We start from the raw sequence: 21,766 nt of genomic DNA on the forward strand, positions 1-21,766 counted from the left end.
CTGGGTCTGCAGGAAGCCGAAGGCTGGATCGCGCCGCGTCCCGAGTCCGGGAGGCGCCCGGGTCCCAGGCTCGAGGGGCGGGACGCTGGGCTGACTTAGCCACACTCCGCGCGCTTCCCCTCTGCTCACGAAAAGTCGACCGTATTCTGAAATGCTGAGAGTCCACTAACCTCAAAATAAATCGTTTTGCTTAAAACATAGGCTCTTGCTCTCCAAAACGTAAAGAGGGCTTGGAAGAAAAGAAAGAGGAAAAGTTTAAAGAATGGCTCCTCCCCCCAAATTGTTTTATAATGCGTTGAACCACGAAAAAGGAGACTATATTTGGCATATCCAGTGTGTACGTGGTAAAAGTGTATCTTAAAATGTATTACTATGGTTCCCATGGGAGAAGTCCGAGTTAGTGGATATTTATTTATAATCTTAACAGTATACTGTAAAAATTTGTAAGTCAATAATAATTATTTAAGAGACAGACAGGAAAGATAAACCTAATTTCAAAACTATTTGAGCACGATTTCAATATACATTTGATGTACATTTCCTTAATTACTTTCACTCTTATTGATGATAGTATTTTGTATTTTGGGATTGCAAAACTTGAAAAGGAAATCTCTCATCATGGCAAAGATAGCTCATCCCTAAGGCATGTGGAACGTCTGACCGCACTCATAACCTGGACGCCAGGAGAGTCATTCCCTAGGGTATTTTTGTGACCAGGGATTATTTGATCCACACAATAGCAGTGTGGAATCAGGAACTGAGGCAGTTCGGAAAATCCAAGCAAACGTAGCAAACAAATGCCCTTAGACTCTGAGCTCAAATATGACACTGTGTGATCAGAAAGTCTACAGTGGTTAATGGAAGTGTCTGGTGTTTCTTATTAATTGTACAATTATTTGTAAGAGTAAACCAGTTCAGTCAATCATATCTCTTTCTCTGGTATGGATGGTTAGAAGATTGGTAACTAAATTTCATGTTATTTGATATAGTAGTAATATAGATAAGGTACTTAATAGAGTTCTTATACTAAGAACAACCAAAGAATTAATTATATTGTTATTGTTATGCATAAAAGGAGCTTTTTTAAAAAAAAAAAACTTTGTAATTTATTAAAGAATGTGCACTATCACATAATTTCAAATAAATGCTAGGTAATATTAGCTATTTAATAGCTTGAAAATAATTTGTGTTTTCATTATACTTGCTCATAAGAAGTTAATAAAAATTGCAATTTCAAGACAACTGATATCAAATCATGCTATTTTAGATAATAATAAATATTTCAGAAGCCTCATCTGAATTTGTCTGCAAATACATTTTTTAAAAACCTCATCTGCAAATTTATTATCTACATCATAGTTGATGTACTCCAGAATGTCTGCCTATAAATTTCAAAATTCCCTGTCAACAGAGCAAAAAGATCATTCTAAATCATGTCCAAGACTGAGATTTCTGGAGTTGGCTTGGAAAAGAAAACTGTTTGGTATACACACCGAGATGAATAATGCCAGAAAAAAAGAGTGAGCAATGATTAACGGCAAATTATCTCTTAGCATATTGGCAGCATTTCTCACAGGACTATTATTAAACAATCGATCTTATTGGGAAATTTGTAGGATTTTTCCTTATGAAATCAGTGTGTGTGTGTGTGTGTGTGTGTGTGTGTGTGTGTGTGTATACATATACACACAGAAGGGGGGGAGAGAGAGAGAGAGAGAGAGAGAAAGAAAGAACACAGAGCAACCAAGACTGGGTAAACAAAAGTTATCAGTGGGGAGGGAGTATCTCAATATAGAAATTTCAACTAGGGTTGTATATTAAAACTATAAACTTAAAAGACCTAAGGTGATTTATCCATATTTTACTCATGATTTAGCATTTTATTTTGCAAAATACCAAACTCAAATCTTCTGCAAGTTAACATCATTTAGTGTTTCTATTGCCTCAGGAAAAAAAAGTGAGAAATTACCCACTTATTCACCTTTGAGATTAAAACATAAATTAGGATTTAAAGTAATTGCATAATTTTGCTTAAACAGTTTACATATATTTTCTACTATGCTTTCCTTTTCATAAAACAAGTTCTAGAATAGAAACATGAAAATGGCTGATAAAAATTAAAGTTCTTAATTAATCTGCTTACCTGTCACAAATAACTTTAACTTTCCTCCCTGCCAATTTTTTTTTCCCACCAAGCTTGACTATATTCTATAGGAACATGATAGGCCCAACTCCTAAGTGTGTCATCAGTGACAGCTGAGCCATTTGAATCAGGTTTTAAATTTTGGCTCTTGTTCATGGCAAATTTGTAGGAGAGCAGCCAGAGGCCTTGTCTCAACTGGTGGCCCTCAGAGAAATGTGCCAATCTAAGATAGTTGCTTTATTTGAGTGTGGAACCATGAGTCCAAAGATGAAGCCCCCCAAATCTATGCAGCAAGATTTGATCATCAGGGCCCATACATTCAAACTATTTTCTTTCAAAAACAAATTCTTCTTTTAAAATACAGTAATATCAGCTGGGCTCAGGAGCTCAGCCTGTAATCCCAGCACTCTGGGAGGCCGAGGTGAGTGGATTGCCTGAGCCCGAGAGTTCGAGACCCGCTCGGGCAACTTGGCGAGACCTCATCTCTACAATAAATCAAAAAATTAGCCGGTCGTGGTAGCGCGCCCCTGTAATTCCAGCTACTCGGAAGGCTGAGGCGGAAGGATCGCCGGAGCCCAGCAGGCGAGGCTGCGGTGGCCGGGAGCGGCCACTGCACTCCAGTCTGGGTGACAGAGTGAGACTCCAACTCAAAAAAAAAAAAAAAAAATTAACCGGGCTAATTTTTAAGTAGTTCCAGCTACTTGGAAGGCTGAGGTGGAAGGATTGACGGAGCCCAGTGGGTCGAGGCTGCGGTGGCCAGGAGCAGCCACTGCACTCCAGTCTGAGTGACGGAGTGAGACTCCAACTCAAAATAATAAATAAATAAAATAAAATAAAATAAAATACAGTAATATCATTTTAAATGGAAGAAAAGTCATTACACTTTATGATTTATTTTCCCTTAGGATCAAATGTAGTTGCTCAAGTCTAGTTTTCAACAACTTAGTGATGGTATTTGAGGAATTAACAAATGAAATGCTGCTTTGTTTTGACATTTCAAAAGCATTTTGGTGGCCATTTGCCGAAGTTTTTCTTTGGCCCCAGGCACCACCTCTGTGAAATAGAGAGAATCGTGCCCCTTACAGGATTCTTGCAAGGCTTAAATGAGATAATACATGTAAGGCACTTATCACAGCACAGGCCAATGTAGTTAGCACTCAGCAAAGTTACTGTCCTTCTCCCGCTGTTCGTTTCATCTAATTTCTCTCTGGGCAACCAGCTACCTTAAATAATCCTTGTTCCTTGTGGGCCATAAACAGTGCCTTCTGTGCATGCTGTAAAGCACAGGTGCTAACCCTCAGACATCAATTAATGAAGAACACATCCTGCATACGTAGGGTAAAAATTGATACCCACAACATTCACTCTTTTCTTCAACCGTTTGAGCTGCTTGACCTCATAACCAGTTGACCCTTCCCATGATAAGAGTCAAAGTAAGCCTTTTTAACCATTTGTGACCAGTTAAGCCCCAAATGCATTAATCTAATCAAATTAATTAAACATGATAGCACTGTAATAAAAACCAAGTGAAAAAGAAATAAAAATCAAATAATTCCTACAAAGCTGAAACATTCTTTGGCATATTGTTTGATGAACAGGCTATTAAAAGTGAAATTCAAACTCCTCTAAATGGCACTTAGGGGTTTTCAGAAGCCTCATCTACCGACTTTTCAGACTTAGCCCAGTTTTTCTTCCTAAATTCATCCACCCTCTTTTTAGCTACAGAGTATTCTTCACTCTTCTGTAATGCACTTTATTCTTTTCCACCTCTGTACCTCTGCACACAGTATTCCCTTTGGCTCAATTGTCCTTTACCTCTTTTATATCTGATAAATTTAAACTGTTATAAGTGGACTCGAACAACTATCAAAATACTTTAAGAAGAGGATTGGTAGTAGTGGGAAACTGCCCCGGGGTGGGGGGTGGCACACCTCATCAACAAGGGTGTCTTGAACATTTGTATACCTAACCCTGAATTGTACCCCACATATTTAAAATAATTTTTTAAAAAAAATTTAAATGGTTTATATCAACAGTTACATAGTCTGTGTAGTCAGTAGGTAGGTAATATTTCATATTAAAAAGTTATTGTCTTTATTTTGTAAGCACACACTTTTTTATGGATTCTAGGGTATATTTGCAGGTTTATTACATGGCTATATTGCATAGTGGTGGAATTTGGACTTCCAGTGTATTAACCACCCAAATAGTGAATATTGTACGCAACTGGTGATTTTTCAACTCTCAGCCCCTTTCTAGCCTCCCCATCTTTTGGAGTCCCCAGTGTCTATTATTTTCCTCTGTATGACCATGGGTATCCACTGTTTAGCTCTCACTTATAAGTGAGAACATATAATATTTGATTTTCTGTTTCTAAGTTATTTCACTTGAGCTGTTGCTTCCAGCTCCATCCCTGTTGTTACTAAAGACATGATTTCATTATTTTTATGGTTGCATGGTATTCCATGGTGTATAAATACCACATTTTGTAATCCAGTCATCCACAGATGGACACTTAGGCTGATTCCATGACTTTGCTATTGCGAACAGTGCTGTGATAAACATATGAGTTCAGGTGTCTTTTTGATATAACAATTTCTTTTCCTTTAGGTAGATGTCCAATAGTGGGATTGCTGAATCGAATGGTCGTTCTGGTTTTAGTTCTTTGAGAAATCCTCATACTGTTTTCCACAGAGGTTAAACTAATTTGTATCCCTATCTACAGTGTATAAGCATTATCTTTTCTCTGCATCAACACCAACATCTGGTGTTATTTGACTATTTAATAATAGCCATCCTGTCTTGTGTGAGATAGTATCTCATTGTGGTTTTAATTTGCATTTCTCGATGATTAATGATGTTGAGTATTTTTTCATGTTTGTTGGCCACTTGTGTGTCTTCTCTTGAGAAATGTCTCTTCATATCCTTTGCCCACTTTTTAACGATTATTTGTTTTTCTACATCCCTATCTCTCATTATATAAAAAAATTAACTCAAGAAGGATTAAAGACTTAAATGTAAGGCCTGAAAACATAAAAATCCTAGACGAAAACCTAGGCAAAACTCTTTAGGACATTGACCTAAGCAAAGAATTTATGACTAACACCTCAAAAGCAAACACAAAAAAACAAAAAAGACAAATGGCCCTTAATTAAACTATACAGCTTCTGCTCAGTGAAAGAAATAGTCAACAGAGTAAACAGAATCTCCATAATAGGAGAAAATATTGGCAAACTATGAATCTGACAAAGGACTAATATCCAGAATCTACAAGGTACTCAAATAACTCAACATGAAAAGTTATTGTCTTTAAGATCAGTACTCTATTAAACCTGTTTTTCTTTGCTCCCTGTCGTCATGCTAATTCAAGGCTAAACCACTGTTGGACTTGCACTGACTCACAACTGAGGTGGTAGTAGGGGTAGGAGAATACTATTTACACTGTGGTGTAAATTATTTTGCTTCCTTGGGAAAAAGTCAAGCATCAACCTCACTTCTATAGGAGCTAGAAAAAAAATCTCCATTCAACTTTAGGAAGTCCTTTTAAAGCATTGTTACCCTAGACTTGCCTGCTAGCTTCTTAGAATGATAATAATTGCCTGGTCACTTCGCCTGGTTTTTAGCACAAAATGAAATAATGTGTGTGCAAGGACTTGAAGACTCACTTTTTGCATTTATCATTATTCTAATTTTATGAATATAACTGAATAAATATTGAAGAGTTGGGAAGTTTTCATGCTGGAAGAAATACTATGCATCATTTTTAAAGTTACAAATGTCATTTTGTAAGTCACAACCTGGTGAACCTAAAATCATGACATCTTAAAAACATTAAGAGACAATAGAGATTATCTTTTTTAAAATCAAATTTTCAAATAACAGAACAGAAAAAAATCTTCATTGATTGCTTGAATTTTTAATATTCTTTTTTTTTTTTAAAGTGAGAAAACAGGGATTTATTGAGAGGACAGAAAAGCCCCCACAGTGAGAGAGGATAGTTTTTATAGTTCTTTAATGTCTTTAAATATTTCTTTATTTTTTCAAAATTGAGTAATCAGGACTAATAGAAATATCTCAATTAGCATAATGCCCCACACAATTATTTTATCTTATTTATTCCAAATAAATAATAAAATACAAGTAATGTGTTTTTATAATTTTTAAAATATTAATATAATAATGTACACATTTTTCAGTATTTTGGGGTTAAATTTCATCTATAGAAAATGCTACTCAGTATTTCCACTTTCTCCATTGATCCTAGGAGGAAATAATATTTTTTGTTCACCTAGAAAAAAATACCATCAATTGAACTTTACTTTTTCTGATTTTGATTTAAGTTTTTTAAAAAAATTTCAATTGATTTAGGAATACAAATGGTTTTGGTTACATGGATACATTGTATAGTGGTGAAGTCTGGGCTTTAAATATACCAGTCACCCCCACTATTCTAGATAGGTGATTTTTCATTCCTTCCCACTCTTGCTCTTCTGGGTCCCCAATGTCCATTAAACCATTCAATATGCCTCTACACACTCACAGATTAGCTCCCACTTATAAATGAGAACATGCTGATCTGGTTTGCTATTCCTGTGTTACTTCACTTAGAAAAATTATCTCTAATTCCATCCATTTCCATTTGCTGCAAAAGACATTATTTCATTCTTTAATTATGGCTGAATAGTATTTCATGGTGTGTGTGTGTGTGTGTGTGTGTGTGTGTGTGTGTGTGTGACATTTTCCTTATCCATTGATCAGCTGTTGGGCATTTAGGTTGATTCCACATATTTGCAATTGTGAATTGTGCTACAATGAACATGAAAGTGCAGGTGTCTTTTTTGTATATCAACTTTTTTCCTTTTCCTTTGGGTAGATACAAGTGATGGGATTGCTGGATCAAATGGCAGATCTATTTTTAGTTTTTTGTGAACTCTTCATACTGATTTCCTTAGAGGTTGTACCTTCCACATCACTTTTCAAAAATCTCATCAATCGTGTCTTCACATGCCTCTACCCTTAAGACTAAGAGATGATTTGTTTTTGATCTGTTGTCTTTGTAGAAAGGTATTTGGACCCTTGTGATTGTGCCTCTCTATGATGAGGAGTGCCCTGTCATAGTAAAAAAATATACTTTTCTCTTTAAATATGACTTTATAATGTTGGTTACTGTGTTGTTCTTTTAGCTAATTGATCCTCTTGACTTGTAATGTTTCATAAAAACTAATTACTGTAATATAACATAAATGACTCATAAGTCAATTGAGATCCCACAAATATATATTGGCATATGACTTGGTATTTGGTATTTAAATAATTTAAAACTAGTATGACGTTCCTAAGTCAATTTTTTCAAACCAGAGACTTCTTTAGTTAACAAGTATCACTGTAAAGAAAAATGAAATTATGGAATACCATATGCTAAGCTACATAGTCTTTGAGATTATTATAATGCATACTTATTTAAATAAAATATAAAATTAGAAAAAATTCAATTTGAGATTGAATAGGTACACTGAACTATCTGCTTCTGTGTGCTCTGGTACATAACTATTTACTTTTTATTAGCACAGGAATGTTTTTAATAAAAATTTTAATATATCCTCTCTGAAATTCTAGCTCAACAACTTCCCAAGAAAAAAATATAGTATTTTCTTTCTATGACCTTGAAAAGCACAGTGCGATATAAATACGTATAAAACCCTGTAATACTAAAAGTGTTGAAAGTGATTGATATAAATATTGATGTCTAAAACAATTGTGTTTTGTTGCATGCTAGAATAAATATTTTTCTGGAGCCAATTTAGTGTGTAACTAGAATTTAGAACTTTGGAATTATAGTCTGTTATCTGAATTGACTGTAGTAAAATGTGTGTTTTTTTCTACATCAGAAGTATCAGGTGAATTCAAGACTTTGAGGAATTTAGATTCAACACTAAATAAATTCCTTTGTAAGAGCCAATATATTTTAACCTCGAAACACAATATTACATGATGAAAGTCAGAGCTAGTCTTTACAGTTTTAATTTTTCAAAATTTTCTATTGAAAAAGGAGTGTAATCAAATGAAAAGCAGAAGCATCTTTATTTAACAAGTATCACTATAAAGAAAAAAATGCCTTTTTGCATGACTTGTAAAAGTGAATTGTGATGCTTGGAGCAACCAGAGCAACTTCCTCAGAACAATGAAGAGACTTCATGTCTCGTTCTTCAGACCAGAGCACCTAATCATTGTTTGTTAATATTTATAAATGTCAACAACATTGAAAAACTGAAAAGTATATCCACACTTCAGGGCCAAGAACGTTTCAATCCAGATTTGATATATAAGAAGGACAGACAAGAACTTGTGGGAAAATGGTGAGTCGGATGGGGAATAACATCATGCCGAGACCAGGATTGTCCCGCTCCTGCTTGAAGATCTATCCTGCCGCCTCCTATGCTAATCCTTCATTAAACTCAGGTTCTAAGAGGATATCAAACCTCAGGACAGTTTATCCCTCTGTACTGTCAGAACCTGAATCCTCAAGGGTGGCTATTCTGAACAGATTTTTGGTTTCTAATTTCACACACAGAAATAATCATTATTGATGTTAAAGACATTGTTTTTTTCAGAAGGTGCCAGGTAGAAAAGACAAACAATTCACACAGAGAAATCACCATTCAGATGAGATGGATGAACCTTACCACCCCCCACTTAGGCAGAAGCACACATGAATACCTTGCTCACAGCCAGATTGATGCACATGCCTCTTCCAAAATAAACAGGGCTAGATTTTTGTTGTTGTTTGGCAATCATTGCATTGGGACTCACAGTTACTTTTCTAAAGTAGTCTTTTTTTTCACACAGGGATCAGAATTGAGCCTGAAAGGAACAGCTGGTAGAATCTTTTTATCTTTGGTCTAAGTCACAAACTTCCCATGTTGATATTTGATTGAGAGAATGAGTAATGGGCATTGTTGACCAAGGTTCAGCACTCAGATTGCAACCAGCAACACTGTTTAGTCTGGGACAAGGTGATAAGAGAAATAAATGGCAACCTAGTATGTCTAATATGGCAAATACTTTGTTTGCCCTTAGCATAATTAAAAAGTGGCAGGATCTCAAACTAATTTTTTTTTAAAATGAATCTCTCAGTTCTGATTCAGAACCAACCATTTCTTTACACTTTGACATTGCTGAAATGTAATGTTGATGTTTTCTTTTAGGGTCACATTATTTAAGAAAATTAAGAAAGATCTCTCCTTGGCAGTGGTAAACTAGAAAAAGTTGTTTATTACTATTTGCTCTGTAAAAAAATTTCATTGTTCTTGGGCCGGGCATGGTGGCTCATGCCTATAATCCCAGCACTTTGGGAAGCCATGGTGAGAGTTTTGCCTGACCCCTCAGGTTCGAGACCAGCCCGGAAACTTGGTGAGACCTAATCTCCACAATTAAAAAAAAAAAAGCCAGGAGTGGTGGCATGTGCCTATAATTCTGGCTACTTGGAAGGCTGAGGTAGAAGAATCACCTGAGTCCAGCAGGTCAAGGCTGCGGCAGTCATGAGCATGCCACTGCACTGCAGCCTGGGTGCCAGAGTGAGACTCCAACTCAAAAAAAAAAAAAAGTCATTGTTCTTTTCACAAAGACAGAGGGGAAAAAAATCCAGAAATGTAATCTTTCAATGATGTGAACACTAAAATTATAATAATTTATTTCATAAATTTAATATGCTTTGACTTGAGCATCTATATTTAATTTAGATTTTAAATAAAAATATAGATAAATGGTATATCACAAATCTTAGCACAATTTCTCAGTCTCTCAAAAATGGTTTCTTTGCTATCCAACAAACAGAAATTTTTGAGGTACTGCATTCCATTCTGTAATTGTTAACTCATTACAGTGCAGAAGTGTATTATTTTGTTCAGTGACCAGACCAACACTATTTTAATGCCTGTGACACAGGTGACTAATGATAGTGACTATTACTTCTAAAGTTCCCATGGATACCTTTGACATTCCAGATTCAATGAGTTCCAAATGGAATGATACTTTGGCAAAATAAGTTTTTTCAAATATACCTAAAGAATATGATTGAAAAATATCATTTATTCATGCATTCAACACATTTATTTAGAACCTTCTACATCCCAAGTTATGTTCTAAGCACTGGAGATACAACAAGGAGCAAGAGAGAGAGTTTCCCCTCACTGAGCTTCCATTCTAGTTGGGTGGTTCCAACAAAAGTGAACAAACAGACAAATAACCATTTTGGTTTGTGATGTATGCTTGAATTAAAGCTAATGAAAAACGAATATAGGAAATTATCCATTGGTGAGAAGGATCTGCTTTAGATATGATAATTATGAAAACCTCCCTGTGAAGGTGAAATTAAAAAAGTAAAACATGAAGAGACATTAACCATTTGAAAAATTCAAACAAGAAGTTGGGCTCGGTGGCTCAGCTTGTAATCCCGCACCTTTGGGAGGCTGAGGTGAGTGGATTGCCTAAACCCGCGGGTTCGAGACCCGCCTGGGCAACTTGGCGAGACCTCATCTCTACAATAAATCAAAAATTAGCCGGGCGTGGCAGCACAGGCCTATAGTTCCAACTACTCAGAAGGCTGAGGGGGAAGAATTGCAGGAGCGCAGCAGGTCAAGGTTGCGGTGGCCGGAAGCGGCCACTGCACTCCAGCAGTCTGGACGACAGAGTGAGACTCCAACTCAAAAAAAAAAAAAAAAAAAAAAAATTCAAACAAGAACATTCCTGGTTGAGGAACCTCCAAGAACACTGTGGCTGAAGGGTGGTAATCCAGGAAGAAGGTTGTGCAAAGGAAGGTTAGACAGGATGGTAGGAGACAGGCCACACTGGACCTGTAATTCACAGTTGATCTTTTACTCTGGTGCATGGCAGGTTGGAGAATATAATGCTTAGGTGAGACATGATCTGATTAGCCTTGCAGATCACTCTGGCTGCTATGTGGGGAATGGAGGGGAAGTGGGGGCAGAAAGCAGGCAGAACATAAAAATTTCCATTATTCCGATTACAGTAAAACATTTTATGTATATGATAATGTTACAGATCTCAAATATAATTGATAGTACCATTAATGAAATGTATGACTCCAAATGGAGGAAAATACAAGAAACAAAACTGAATTCTGTATGTCAATGTAGTTAGCATAAAAGAAGATAACAGAAATATTTTTTAAAACCTTTGTTTTTCTCCACATTAAGAGATGGGAAGTAGTTTATCAGTTGGAGGTTCAGGATAACTAAGAGGTCACTGATTTTGCCACCAATGATCTCTATTACATGATTCATCCTAAAATATATCTAAAATGCATATAGTCCAGAGCACCCTGAGAAAGGGTAGAATGCAGTCCCTCAGATCGCTCCCCACTCAAGGAAGCTCCCAGGTTTGGCTATCGCTAGAAATGGCTGATGCTAAAGCAAGTTTTATTTCTTTATTTGTTTGCTTTTATTTATGCATTTGGTTAATTTATTAAAAAATATAATTTAAAAGAACATAAAGCATTGGAATTAAGAGGTAGGATCAGAGTTTTAGAGATTTAGGACTAAGGCTAACCCTGCCACTTACTTAGGGCCAATAATTTTCCTGAGTTTCAGCTTCCTTATTAATAGAATAGAGTCATGTGTGTTTTAAGGATTAATTAAGGTCATGCATGTGAGGAGTGACATCAGCAAGATGGGGGAGTAGGAGATTCCTGCTCTGATGCCCTCCCACCAAAAGCAACAATTAGATAGCTGTCCAAGTTTGAAAATAGCTCCAGGAGAGCTCAGAAGTCCAGTTAAGAAGCGATACAATGAAGCAAACAAACTAAAAATGACCACACAAAAATGATGGAAAGAACAGTTTTATTTTGCCTGAGTCATCCCATCCCACTGGCCGTTACGGTTCAGTGACAAAAGATTACTTTCCATCTCATAAGTTCCCTTCATAGGGAATAAGAGCAACGTGAATGACAAGCTTCCTCAGCCTTTTGAAGCACTGCCTGAAGGATCCACTTTGGTTTCAATCTATCCAGATTTCTGAGAAGACTAACATAGCTGTGATAACTTGACACAGCTAGGAACAAAGAAGAACAAGGACTATCGGTATCAGTCACATGGAAAGTGACACCCTAGTCCCCGGTGGTAAAGTTCTATGAACAACTTTAAGACAACTGAAATCATACCAAGTATCTTGTCAGATTTCAGTGAAATGAAATTAGAACTCAATAACAGAAAGAAAATGGGAGCATTCTCAAACATACTTTTAAGCAACAAGTGGGTAAAATAGGAAATCAAAATGAATTTTAAAAAATATCTTGATCCAAATAAAAATATAACTTAGTTTCCCAAACTTATGAGATGCAGCAAAAGCAGCACTAAGAGCTAAACATTTTAATGATATAGTATTAAATGCCTACATTAAAGAAGAAAAGTATCAATTAGAAAACCTAGATTTACACTTCAAGAAACTAGAAAAATAAGAACAAACTAAACTCAAAGTTAGCAGAAGGAGAGAAATAATGAGTGGGATAGAAATAAAATAGAGAATAGAAAAACAATAAAAAAACCAAGAGTTGATTTTTTTAAATGATAAACAATCAACATACCCTAATCTAGATGAAGAAAAAAAAGAGAAAACTCAAATAAATAAATCAGGAATTTTAAAAGAAACATTATAATGGATGACACAAATTAAAAACATCATAAGGGACTGTTATGAACAATTATGTGCTAACTAATAAGCTGGATAACTGAGAAGAAGTGAATAAATTCCTAGAACCATACAATCCACCAAGACTAAATAAAGAAGAAATAGAAAGTCTGAGAGACTGATAACAAACAGAAAGATTAAATCAATATTCAAAATCCATCCAACAAAGAAAACTCCAGGATCAGATGGTTGCACAAGTGAATTCTACCAAATTCATATGGAACCACAAAAGATTCCAAATAGCCAAAGTATTCTTGAGTAAGAAAAACAAATCTGGAAGCATCATAATTCTGATTTCAAATTATATTACCAAGCCTCAGTAATCAAAACAGTATGGTACTTGCATAACAACAGACACACAGACTAATGGAATAGTATAGAGAACCCGGAAATAAACCCACACATTTATGGTCAACTGATCTCTATTAAGTGTGCTAAAAACACACAATTTGAAAAATAATGGTCTTTTCAAGAAAAGCTATTGGAAAAACTGGATAGCTACATACATAAAAATAAAATCAAACCTCTATCTCACACAATACACAAAATCAATTCAAATGAATTAAAGATTCAAATATAAATCATGAAGCTGTAAAACTCATAGAAGAAAACATAGAAAAAAATCTTCTTGCCACAGGTTTTGACTCCAAAAGAGTAGGCAGCAAAAACAAAAACAGACAAGTGGGATTGCATCAAACTGAAAAGCTTCTGCCCAGTGAACGAAGCAATCAACAAATAAAAAGGCAACCTACATAATGAGACTGTTTGCATACCATATATCCAAAAATATGTTAATATCTATAATATAATGAATCCATTCAACTCAATACCAAAAAACATAGATATTGTGATTTTAAAAAAAGCAAAAGTCCTAAACAGATTCTTTACAAAAGAAGAAATTGAGATGATCAACAGGCATATGAAGAGGTTCTCAACACCACCAATCATCAAGAAAATTCCAATAAAAACCACAATGAGATATTTACCTCACACCTGTTTGGATAGCTTTTATAAAAAAAGAAAAAAGATGACAAGTATTGGCTAGGATGTGGAGAAAAGAGAATCTTGCACACTGTTGGGAATATAAATTACTACAGTCATTATGGGAAACAGTACAAGATTTCTTCAAAAAATTATCTATCTATCTATCTATCTATCTATCTATCTATTGAGTTGGAGTCTCACTCTGTTATCAAGGTTGGAATGCAGCGACATGCTTATGGCCACCACAGCCTCAGCTCGCTGGGCTCAGGTAATCCTTCTGTCTCAGCCTTCCATGCAGCTGGAACCACATGTGCTCGTCACCTTGCCCGACTAATTTTTTGATTTATTGTAAAGACAAGGTCTCACTAATTTGTCCATTCTGGTCTCGAACCCCTGGGCTCTGGCAATCCTCCCGTCTCCATCTTCCAAAGCTCTGGAACTACAGTCATAAGCCACTATATCCAGAAAAAAATTTTAAATAGAATCATATGATCCATATATATACTTATGGTATATATATGAAGAAATTGAAAAACAGTATTACAAAGAGATACCTCTACTCCCATATTCATTGTATTAGCAATAGCCAAGATATGGAAATAACCTCAGTTTCCTTTGATGAATGCATGCCTAAGAAAACATGCACATACACACATAATGGAATATTATTAAGCCTTTGAAAAGAAAGAAATCTTGCCATTTGAGACAAGATGAATGGAACTGGAGGACGTTATGCCAATAAAATAAGCAAGACACAGAAAGAGAACTACTGCTTGATCTCACTTACATATTGAATCTAAAATAAACAAACTCATAGAAGCAGAGAGAGTTGGGGGAAGGGGGAATGGGTAACATTAGTCAAAGGGTATGAAAATGGTAACTATGTAAAGGCAATAGATATGTTAGTTGGCTGGAAAGTGGTGATCATTTCATAATGTATATGTATATAGAAACATCAAGTTGTATACTTTAAATATATGCAATTTTTGTGTCAACAAAATTAAATTGTCACAAAGAAGATAATTTAAAAGACAAAAAGCCTTTTAAATACTAATTTTTTTAAACTTTAAAATGTTATTGTATTTTCTCCCTAAAAATGGATTCATCATATAGAGCTATAGTTTAAGCCTAAAAATAACGTTTGCCTTTTGAAATCTGGGCAGTATGTTTTCCTTTTGTTCTCAGGATGTATTTGAACCCTAAGACTATTTCTATACATGTCTACTGAATTTTCAAGAGCTTTTAAAAAATGATTGTAAATCATATAAATGTTCAACAGGAGAGAATGGTTAAGAATAGTATAGACTCAATAAATGAACAGTCATTAAATGTGATCTTTATGATAAAATTTATGTATTAAATTATGTACAGAAAGAGTACAAGCATGCTCTTTTTCATCATTCAAAGCTTCAACTTAAAAGTTACTAATTCAGAACGGCCTTCTCTGAGCATTTCATCCAAGTAGATTCCCTCTCTTAATTTTTGAGAGCCTTCTGGGTATGCTCTTTCTTCCATTCGTCAAAAATCTATGCTTATTTTATTTACCTGTTTCCTAGGATGAATGAATAAATAAATAAGTGAATGTATTTCTAGTTTGACTGCCTCAAAGTTATCCTGAACAAGGCAATTATCTATTGAAGATAAATACTATTTTTTCCCTCTTCCAAAGACTCAAACTTTGTGGCAAGGCCTTCAAATTGGAGTCAAACAGATATTTTCCACACAACAAATCACAGTGCACCTGTTAGTCACTCATTCACTATTTATAGGAAAATAAAATCACCATTCAAGTTGCAGATAAGTCATCTGCCTAATACAAGAGTAAATACGGTAGTTTCCATCACTTACTCGTTCCATTCCTTGGTAGACATCTGCTAGCATGGCATGCATATCGAAATCCCAATTCAGGAATGCAAATCTGAAACCAAGCTATCTGCTTTTGTGTACTCTGGCATTGTCTCATTTAAAATAATCCAAGAATGAAAATATGAGCTATGCTATTTGCTTTTTAAAATACTGAATGTGTCAATCCTGAAATTCCTTGGATGGTCATTTATTCTTCACAAAGATAAGAGTTTCTATTGACCTTGTATTATTTAAATGTCTAATAATACACATCCCCCTATATATTCATTCTAAGCAGATAAAATTTAAGCCAAATTATCTTACAACTGCAATCAACTTATTTAAACATGTTAAAAAACATAGGTAATGAACGAGTTTTTAGGGGAGCAGGTAAGACCTGAGGTCCTGAAATCAGACTGCCCTGAGTTTGAGTGCTAGCTCTATCACCTAAAAACCATGTATCCTTTGGAAAGTTACTCAACCTATCAAAGGCCTCAGTTTCCTTATGTATAAAATAGGAGTAATAAAATACTTTAACTTCTTCTCAAGCAAAATATGATCATACATGTAGAATATTTACTGTAATAGCTTTCTCAATTCATATTAGCTAATACCATAACAATATTATTATAATTATTATAGGCTCTTTGAGTTCACATGGTTCTTATTGGTCATGGACCAAAACTTCAATGGTGTTTCAAGAATTCCTGTAAATTATTCGCTAGTGGTCATACTGATTCTTCTTGAATAATTCCCATGAGCAACTACTAACTAAACTACAAAGTAGAGCATTCTGATTTCCACAGCTCCAATTTTCTGAAAGTAATCCATGAGCAGAAATCTATCTCCCTGACTCATTTGAATTCTAGTTCTATTAAAGAAAGAGAATTGAATTAAACTATCTGCCCTAAGGCATTCCTTCAAATCTTTGACGATAGTTGCTTTACTCTCCCCTCTTCTCCACTGCGCTGTCCAAGCCTTCTTATTCCAAGCTAAGCATCCTCAGTTCTTCACATGATACAGTTTCACTCATCTGGTATTGCTCCTCTGAACATGCTCCAGTTTATCAATATCCTTTTCAACAATAGCTGCCCCAACTTGAGCAAAATACTTCAGAATTTGTCTGACAACAGCAGTGACCAGAAGTACAATTACATTCCTTTTCCTGGACACTCTATTTCTTTGAATGCGGGATAAGTATTCTTTTTTGGCTCATACCTTTGGATGATAGTGAGCGTGCTCTCAATTAAAATATTCAAATCTTTTTCATGTGAATTCCTGTTAATCCAGTTGTCCCTGAATCATGTATTAATTTCAGCCCATAGTTCCAGTCTGATGAGATCTTTTTAAATCCTGATTGTTTCTTTGAGCATATCAACTATCACTTCCAGCTTTGTGTCAACAACAAATGTGGTCAAACTGCCTTCAGTGTCTTCATTTATGTTGATGATAATGTTATCAAATAGGATCTGGCCATGGGCAGAACCCTGTAACAACTCTGGGGATGCCCTGAAGATTGTGATCAGTCCATGAGTTAACATTATCTACATTCAGTTACTCAACTCTTTGTGAATATCCCTAATTACACTATCACTCACTTCCAATTCCACAATCACATTGCTGTTGGAAGCATGCCATGATGCAACATCAGGACTTTAGAGTCATACATAACTTTAGAGTCATACGTACTAGCTGTGTGACATCAGATCAGTTATTTAATCTCTCTAAACTTCTTTAACCTAATTTGTAAAATAAAATTTAATTAGTAGGCTATTTCCATGAAAAACTGTGTTCTACTGATCTTGATATCTCTAATAACCAGCACAATCCAGGCACATTCTTAGTAAATTCACAACATACATCATCTATATCTGTGTTGTTTCTCTGATTTATTTGTCTAGTCTACTTATGAAAAAAAAAATGGTAATGATGTTAGTAAAGTATTATGATTATGAAACAATTAATTTATCTAACAATTTTTTTATCTCTCCACTTTTTAATTGGGATATGATTCACATATTATAAAACTTAACAGTTTAAACTGTACAATTTAGTGACTTTTAGTATATTTGTAGTTGGGCAAACGTCACCAGAATGTAATGTCAGAATATTTTCATCACTTTGAAAAGAAATCCTATACCCATTAGCACCTATTCTCCACTTCTTTTCTAAGGCCTACCCTTAGACAACCACTAATCTGCTTTCTGTTTCTACAGACTTGCCAATTTGGGACATTTTATAGAAATGGAATCATTTAATAAGTAATCTTCTGTGACTGTATTTTTCACTTAGCATAATCTTTTCAAGGTTCGTAGAAGACTTACGTATCAGTACTTCATTCCTTTTTCGGGCCAAATAACAGTCCCCTACATGAACGTACCACTTGTTTTTTCTGTTCATCAGTTGATGGACATTTAAGTTGTTTCCACTTTTTGACTATTGTGAATGATGCTACCATAAGTGGTTACATACATGTTTTTGTGTGGATATTTTTTTTTGTTCTTCTTGGATATATATGGGATAGAATTGATGGGTCACATGGTAACTGTATATTTACCATTTTGAGGAATTATTTCAAAAGCAGTTGCATCATTTATGTCTCATTAGTAGTATAAGAAGGTTCAAATTTTTCCACATCCCAGCCAACAGTTTTTACCGTTTGACTGTTTTATTATAACCATCTTAGTGTGTGGTGATATCTCACTGTGGTTTTGATATACATTTTCATAATGAATGTTTTGAACAACTTTCATGGGCTTATTGGCCATTTGTATAATTTTTTCCAAAGAAATATCCATTCAAAGTATTTGCCCAATCTTCAATTGTGTTGTCTTCTTATTGTTGAGTTACAAAATACTTTTTATATTCTGGATACTAGTCCCTTATCAAGTATATTATTTGCAAATTTTTCTCTCATAGACAACTCACCTCTACCTTTGTTCTTCCTTTCCAAGGCTGTTTAGCCTATCTGGGTTCCTTGCATTTCCATATGCATTTTAGGATAAGCTTGTTTATTTCCAAAAAAAAAAAAAAGAAAGAAATTTTGATAGAAATCTCAGTGACTGTGTTGATCAATTTGGGTTGTATTATCTTCTTACTGTTAAACATTTAAATCTATGAACATGGGATGTCTTTCCATTTACTTTTTAAATCTTCAATTTCTTTCAGTAATGTTTTATAGTTTCAACACACAAGTATTAAACTCATTTTGTTGATTTTATTTGTAAATATTTTATTCTTTTTTATACTATTTTAAATGGAATTGTGAGATTTTAAAACATTTTCTTTCAGAATGTTTATTGCCACTGTGTAGAAATACAATTATTTTTTGCATAATTATCTTGTATCCTGCAACTTTACTAAACTTGTTTATTAGCACTAATAGTTGTTGTTTTGTATCTCCCCTAAAATTTCCTATATGGAAGATTATGTCATCTGCAAATAGAGGTAGTTTTACTTTTTCCCTCCAATTTGGATTCATTTTCTTTTCTAATTTCCTGGACAAAATTCCAGTACAATGTTGAAAGGAGAGGGTTGAGTGAACATTCTTGCCCTGTTCTTGATTTTTTTTTGGGGGGGGGGGTGGGAGCTTTTCAGTCTTCTATCATAAAGTATGATGTTGCTATGGGTTTTTGTAGATGTTCTCTATAAGGTGGGAGAAATTTCTTTCTATTACTAATTTTTTTAATGTTTCTATCATGAAAAAAATCTTTAATTTCATTAAATGCTGTAATGAGTTTACTGAGATGATCATGATGTTTTGTCCTTTATTCTAGGAATATGGTGTATTACATTGACTGATTTTTGCATATTATAATAATTCTTGCATCCTAGGATAAATCTTACTTAGCTATGGCGTATAATCTTTTTAAAAATGTATTGTTGAATTCAGTTTGCTAGTAGCTCAGTGAACCAATATTTTCCAAATGACCAAAGAATTATGTTACAAAATCATGCATGGGTAAAAAAACCTATTCAAAGTGCAAAGAAGCCATGGATTTTCATGTAACAAAGTGCAAAAAGATTATTAATATCGTTTTAGTTTCTACACTGAAGCTAATCTTTAAGAGTCTACAGATTGCTGAGTATTCACATAATATTAAAAGAAAACAGCTGCAAGTATATGAAAACTCAAATACAATTCAGTCACCTCTCAGTCTGCTTTCACACAGAAAATATGAAGTTGTGCCAACCAGAAACAAATCTGGTTTTTTGAAAGTCTGAATATGTCTCAGCAATAGCCATTGGGTGAATGCAGAAAATCCAGATGCATACAAGCACATACTTCACAAGGACATGGGGTGACATTCATCCACATTCAATACTACAGTGTTCCATCTGATTTCAGGTTATTCTCCTGCCACCACTTCACAAAGACTTTCAAGTTGCTGGCATTCTGATGCCCAAAGCCACATGGCTTCTGCCCTAAACACACTTTCATTTTCCCATTTCCTCTCAGCTTATGCTTTTTCTTACTGCTCTCTCTTTTTTCTTTCTCTTACTTTACTCTTACTGTTTTGTCCTTTTTTTCTTGCAAACATAGTGGTGGGTTTGAGAGCCAGGATGGCTAGCCTGATGGGAGTCCAGGCACCATTTCCACAAGCAAACTTCAGGTACTTTTTAATGTAGAGTACCATGTGTGCTGTAGTATTCATTTATCTCTTAACCCTTCAGCATATGTAAAATTGTGCTACAAATTTTATTAGATTTCTGTGTCTTTTTAGTTTAAATTCCTACCTGGTTTTCATGTGTTACTGAGTAGTTTTTGAATATTGTCTTCCTAAACCTATTTTCCTATGAGCTGTTTGGTCTTTTGTATTGAGATAAAGTTTACCTAACGTTAAATTCACCATTTAAATTATCCTAAAGTATACAATCCAGTGACTTTAGCACCTTCACAATATGTGGAACTATCACCACTGCCTAATTTCAGAAAATTTTCATCACCTCAAAAAGAAACCTTGTATCCATTAAGTTGTTGCTTGCTACTACCCCTTCCCACTCCCACATTGGCAACTATTAATCTGCTTTCTATGGATCTCCTATTCTGTGCATTTTATATGAACAAAATCATTATTTTTTAAATATTACACATATGTGGTCTTTTGTGTCTGGCTTCTTCCACTTAGCACAATGTTTTAGGTTCATCCATGCTTAGTGTGTCTTTCTAGGAATTTGCCCATGACATCAAGGTTATCTAATTTGGTAGCATAATCCTTATATTTGTTCTACCCTTTGCAATGTAAATATCACTCCCCCAGCTAGAAGATGAAAGCTGATTGTTTTCCTTTTATCTCCTAAGTATTTTTGTTGCTGTTGTTTTTTGTTTTGAGTCGAGATTTCAGTCTGTCGTCCAGGCTGGAGTGTAGTAGCATGATCATGACTCACAGCAGCCTCGCTCTCCTGGGCTCAGGTGATCCTCTTGCCACAGTCTTTCTTTCTCTCTCTCTTTTTTTTTTTTTTTGAGTTGGAGTCTCACTTTGTCACCCAGACTGGAGTGCAGTGGCCGCTCCTGGCCACCGCAGCCTCGACCTGCCGGGCTCCGGCGATCCTTCCACCTCAGCCTTCCGAGTAGCCAGAACTATAGGCACGCGCTACCACGCCCGGCTGATTTTTTGATTTATTGTAGAGATGAGGTCTCGCTGCCCAGGCGGGTCTCAAACCCGCGGGCTCAGGCAATCCACTCACCTCAGCCTCCCAAAGGTGCAGGATTACAGGCTGAGCCACCAAGCCCGGCGCCACAGTCTTTCAAGTGGCTGGTACCATAGAAACGTGCTATGACACCTGACTTAACAATTTTATCAAACAAAATTTGTTAAACAGGACTATGGTTGCCTAATACTTATTGAATAATAAAATTTACACAATTTTATATTGTTTATAAGCAGATCCTTTTTACTATTCTGTCCTTTTGCAGAGTGAAGGAAGTTGGGATGAAGATGGGAATTGTCTTTCCAGAATAGATAGCACATTCAAATCTAAGTGCCTATGTGTCTCTCTTTCTTCATTTGACCTTGTTTCCAATATTTTTGCTCTCCTCTAAGATTCTTTCTTGAAGAGTAAAATTATACAGTCCTTTGGTCCTTTCAT

This window comes from Carlito syrichta, unplaced genomic scaffold, assembly GCF_000164805.1.
Source record: "Carlito syrichta isolate Samal-C Ts95f unplaced genomic scaffold, Tarsius_syrichta-2.0.1 Scaffold308192, whole genome shotgun sequence".
NCBI classification, from domain to species: Eukaryota; Metazoa; Chordata; class Mammalia; order Primates; family Tarsiidae; genus Carlito; species Carlito syrichta.